The sequence below is a fragment of the Lactuca virosa genome, chromosome 9 (assembly GCF_052849685.1).
Source record: "Lactuca virosa cultivar CGN04683 chromosome 9, Lactuca_virosa_CGN04683_v6, whole genome shotgun sequence".
Lineage (NCBI taxonomy): Eukaryota > Viridiplantae > Streptophyta > Magnoliopsida > Asterales > Asteraceae > Lactuca > Lactuca virosa.
Window position 1 is genome coordinate 114,927,972 of NC_136434.1, and position 6,000 is coordinate 114,933,971.

Genomic DNA, 6,000 nt, shown 5'->3' on the forward strand with positions numbered 1-6,000 from the left:
GTTCCGGCTGCTTCAAGTGCGGCCGAACTGGGCATATGAGCAGGGATTGTACAGCTACTACCACCACCACGACAACATCTGATCTGATTTGCTTTCATTGCAATAAGAGGGGACACAAGAAGTCCCAGTGTCCGAGTCTAGCATTAGCAGGACAGGTGGTGGCACCTGCTCCTACCACTTTGAGGATTACAAACGGCCAGGCCGGGCAGAGGCACCAGTGGCGAAGAGCAAAGCCTTCCAGTTGACAGCAGAGGAGGCACGTGCAGCCCCTGATGTGGTTACGGGTATGTATCTTCTCCATTATCTCTTTATTATTTCTGATTATTACTCATGTTGGTATGTTTGTCTATAGGATCGTTCTTAGTGAACGGCATGTCAGTTATGGTACTGTTTGATTTGGGGGCTACCCGATCTTTTGTGTCGCTCGCACTTAGCAATCGATTTAGTAGAGCTCCGGGGGAGCTGGATTGCCCACTTGATGTATAGATAGCCGATGATAGGACTGTCAGGGTTGCGAGGGTTCATAGAGGGTGTACGCTATAGTTATTCGATCAGCAATTTCCAGTGGATCTGGTGATGGGTTTTTCAGAGCATTCTAACACTCCTATGGTGTACATGCAACCCTAGAAACCTTGGATCTATGTTTGACTATGATACATGCAAATAATTATTTTTCCAAGGTTCTTATCCTATCTAGCATGGCATGGGGAACTTGAATCAAATAAAGCTAGTAGAATTACTTACCTTGTAGTTGTAGTTGATTGCTTGGAGTTTTAGAGCCTAGCACCAATAGTGTGGATGCCTCAAATGGAAATCACAAATCTGATGGGTTTTGCGCATTCTAACACTCCTAAGTGTACATGCAACCCTAAATACCTTGGATCTATGTTTTCTCTATTATACATGCAATTATGAACTTTCCAAGGTATTACCCTATCTAGCATACAATACTTGATACTTGGGTAATCAAATGGATAGAATACATACCTTTGTTTGATGTAGCTTGTCTCCATGAAGCTTGAGTGCCTAGTGCCCCAAGTGTGACACCTCAAATGGTTCACACAACACCAAATGCACATGGAATGACTTGAGAGAAATGGAACACTCCTTGAAATCGTCTAGCCCTCATATTCACACATTAGTGCACGATTTCTTGAGCCATGAGATTCTTTTATATGGTGGCTATTCGGGTTACACCATGTAACTCATAACTTTACCCATTCCTTATGCTCCATGGATTTTAACCTCCATGGAGTATCCATGGGTCACCTTATGGACTTAGTCCAACATAAGGAATCTTGGATCACAAGCCCACATATATAAGAATGAATGATTTACACAATCAACCCATATATTTAATTAGTCTCCTTTTGATCACTTAATTAATTCCAAATTAATTCTTGATCAATACTAATTAAATAACCTTATTAATATATTAGAACTTATAATATATTAACCAACCTTAAGTGTTATTTCTCTCATTATAGTCTATCCAAATGCATGATGCCATGCAACCCAAATGGACCATGCCGGGTCGGGTCAAGTCTTACCAATTATAGTTATGGAATTAGACATTAATCCAACAAAATCACCACAAACTTGGAACTTTGAGAGAATAGTAATCACCTTCTTGAAATCGGCCCTCTTACTTTACTCACCACAACTCGTGTGATTTCAAGAACCAAAGCCTCCTTTATATAGTGTGGTGGATTAGGGTTACATTCATGTAAACCCTAATACCCATGTCTTTTCATTTCCATGAGATCCATGGGTTAAAGCTCCATGGAGTATCCATGGACTTTCCATGCAAGCCTAGCCCATTCCAAATAAGCATTAGCCCACACTATATAAATACAAGAGCCCATATTTAATTAGTCATACTTTTGATCTCTAAATTAATTCTAGATTAATTATAGATCAATACTAATTAAATAATATGATTTTATATTAATATATTAGGACTTATAATATATTAATAAATCATAACTTATACTATTCTCAGACGATTATCCATAAATTGTTCGGGTGAAGTGCAACCCAAATGGACCATGCCTGGTCGGGTCAAGTACATACCAAATATAGTTATGGACTTAGACACTATATCCAACATCTGGTTCCTATTCCCCTGCATGGGAATAAGGTTATAATGGGTATGGATTGGTTGAGCTCCAATGGGGCAGTGATTGACTGTGAGCAGCAGCTAATGAGGGTTCGTACTCCTAGTGGGGGAGAGCTAGTGATTCAGGGCGAGAGGCCACAACGCGGACCGATTTTATGTTCAACAGCGAGCGTGAGGCGCCACTTTCAGCAGGGTTGCGCATGATACGTCGCCTATGTCATGGATACCCGGGATAAGGGTAAGGCGACCGTTGATGATGTACCGGTAGTGCGAGAGTACCCGGACGTATTCCCAGAGGATTTACCTGGGGTACCTCCGGAGAGACAAGTTGAGTTTAGGATTGACCTGGTCCCTGGTGCGGCTCTGATAGCCAAGGCACCATATCGGTTGGCTCCTCCCGAGATGCAGGAGTTGTCTACACAGCTGCTAGACAAGGGTTTCATCAGGCCGAGCAGTTCACCATGGGGAGCCCCGACCCTGTTGTGAAGAAGAAGGATGGGTCACATCGTATGTGCATAGACTACCGGGAGTTGAACAAGGTAACGGTGAAGAACCGTTACCCACTTCCGAGGATAGATGATTTGTTTGACCAGCTTTAGGGAGCATCTTGGCTCTCCAAGATTGATCTACGGTCAGGATATCACCAGATGCGAGTCAGGGATGATGATGTGCAGAAGACAGCTTTTAGGACTCATTATGGTCATTATGAGTTTGTGGTGATGCCGTTTGGGCTCACCAATGCTCCAGCCGCATTCATGGATCTCATGAACCGCGTGTACAGACCGATGTTGGATCGGTCTGTAATAGTATTCATTGATGACATCTTGGTTTACTCCAAGACTCAGGAGCAACATGAGGAGCACCTGAGGGAGGTGCTAGAGACACTGAAGAGGGGGAGACTTTATGCGAAGTTCTCCAAGTGTGAGTTCTGGTTGCGAGGTGTATCTCCTTGGGCATCTTGTCAACCAGAAGGGTATTCTGGTCGATCCGGCCAAGATAGAGGTCGTGATGCAGTGGGAGATTCTGAGGTCTCCAATCGAGATTCGGAGTTTCCTGGGTCTGGCAGGGTATTACAGGAGATTTATTCAGGACTTCTCCAAGATTTCAGTTCCGTTGACCCGACTGACCAAGAAGTCAGTAGTTTTTCGATGGGGACCTGAGCAACAGACAACCTTTGAGATGCTCAGGCAACGATTGTGCGAGGCTCTGATTCTCACTCTGCCAGAGAGTGTAGATGATTTCATAGTTTACTGTGATGCTTCGATCACAGAAATGGGAGCAGTATTGATGCAGCGGGGTCATGTGATAGCTTATGCCTCGAGACAGTTGAAGCCTCACGAGGCTAACTATCCGACGCACGATTTAGAGCTGGGGGCAGTGGTATTCGCCCTCAAGATTTGGCGGCATTACCTCTATGGGGTCCAATGTACCATTTACATGGATCACAAGAGTTTGAGGTACCTCATGGATCAACTGAATTTGAACATGAGGCAGCGTCGGTGGTTAGATGTGGTGAAGGACTATGATTGTGAGATCCTTTACCACCCGGGTAAGGCCAACGTAGTGGCCGATGCCCTGATCCGCAAGGCGGTAGCGAACCCGATCCGAGACATCTATATGAGGATGACAGTGATTACTCCATTACTGGAGCGAATCCGAGAGGCGCAGGTCGAGGGCCTGAAGGAAGAGCGTCAGAAGTGTGAGCGGATTGTAGGCCGGGTGGCCTCGTTTGATTATGACAATCGAGGGTTGTTGACCCTGCATGGGAGGGTCTGGGTACCGTACTGGGGCGGAGTACGACATGTATTGATGGATGAGGCCCACAAGTCCTGGTTCTCCATCCATCCGGGGGCGACGAAGATGTACAGAGATCTTCGACTCGATTACTGGTGGCCCTGCATGAAGCGGGATGTAGCTTGGTATGTGGAGAGATGCCTGACCTGCAGGAAGGTCAAGGCAGAGCACCAGATACCGCACGACAAGATGCAACCGTTAGAATTCCCGTGTGGAAATAGGAGGATATCACTATGGATTTCATCACTAAGCTTCCCAGGACCGCACGTGGGGTTGATGCGATCCGGGTCATATTGGATCGGTTGACCAAGAGCGCCCATTTCATACCGATCCAGGAGAGCATCTCGGCTGAGAAGTTAGCCGAGATTTATGTTCGAGAGGTAGTGGCACGTCATGGAATGCGTGTCCCGGTGGTGTCAGACCGAGATGTCCGTTTTACTTCCATATTTTGGAAGCGGTTTCACGAGGAGATGGGTACTCGTCTCCACTTTAGCACCACTTTCCATCCCCAGACGGACGGGAAGAGCGAGAGGATGATTCAGACTCTCGAGGACATGCTACGCGCATGCGTGTTAGATTTCGGTGGCAGTTGGGATACGTATCTTCCGTTAGCAGAATTTTCGTATAACAACAGTTACCATGCCAGCATAGACCGACCTCCCTTTGAGATGCTCTATGGGAGAAAGTGTAGGACCCCAATCTGTTGGGGTGAGGTCGGTCAGAGAGTTATGGGGAGTACGGAGGTGGTACTCAAGACCACAAAGCGGATCCAGCAGGTCCAGAGCAGGCTCCAGACTGCTCAGAGTCGGCAAAAGAGCAACGCCGACAAGCGGCGTTCAGACTTGGAGTTCCAGGTGGGCGATATGGTCCTCCTGAAGGTGTCACCCTGGAAGGGTGTTATCAGGTTCCAGAAGCAGGGAAAGCTGGGCTCCAGGTTCATAGGTCCGTTTAGGGTGTTGGCCCGGGTGGGTCGGGTTGCTTACTAGTTAGATCTTCCAGCAGAGCTAAGCCAGATCCACAACATTTTCCATGTGTCTCAGTTGTGGAAGTGCTTAGTGGATGACTCAGCAGTGGTACCCCTTGAGGATATTCAGGTTGATGACAGCCTGAACTACATCGAGAGACCAGTGGCGATTTTTGATCGCAAGACGAAGGAGTTGAGGAACAAGAGGGTGGAGTTAGTTAAGGTGTAGTGGCAGCACCGCAAAGGTTCAGAGTGGACATGGGAGCCCGATGAGGAGATGAGGGAGCACTACCCGGAGTTGTTTTCAGACGCAACAGACTTCGAGGACGAAGTCTAAGACAAGTGGGGGAGAATTATAACACCCCGTTCCTGGTACGCATTTAATTTATTAAAATATTCATATTGTAAGAGCTACTCGACGAGTTGGTAGTCCTAACTCGTCGAGTAGGTGCCAGCTTGGTCGCGGGACTTAAATGGTCTACTCGACGAGTCCGAGTCTGGACTCGGCGAGTAGGTTCATCAAGAGGAAACCCTAATTTTCAGGGTTTGCACCCTATTTAAGCATCATATCTGGCCTCCACCCCATCCTCCATCACCTCCAAACCCTATTATCGAAACCCTAATCCACCATAAGTGATCTTGAGCTAGTTCTTGCCATTTTTGAGTGTTTTTGTGCATTGTGAAGCTTGTGGGAGAAGAAGAAGATAGAAGGCTCAAATGGGAAGAAGTAGATCCAGGAGCTACACTTCATCTACTGCATTTTCTGGTAATCAAGCTTCCAACTTGATCATTCTTCTCTTAGATCTAGTTATCTCCATATTATGAAAGTTTTGGGTCAAGAACCTTGGTCCTTAGGGTTGAGACGTCCCAAGTGACTTATATCTCAGATCTAGGATCTAGAAAGGGTTCCATGGCATAAAGGTGCAAACTTCATGACCATGGAAGCCCCATGCAAGCATATAAGCAAGTTTATGGTCTTTTTAGCCCTAAAAGACCATGCATGGAAGGAAAGTTCGGAGCTTTATGTGTCCAACAGAAGCTAAAACCTTAGATCTGGGTTTGTATGCGTGGATTTGAGATCATATGGCCTTTTGGACAAAATTCATGTTTTATAGGAATTAGG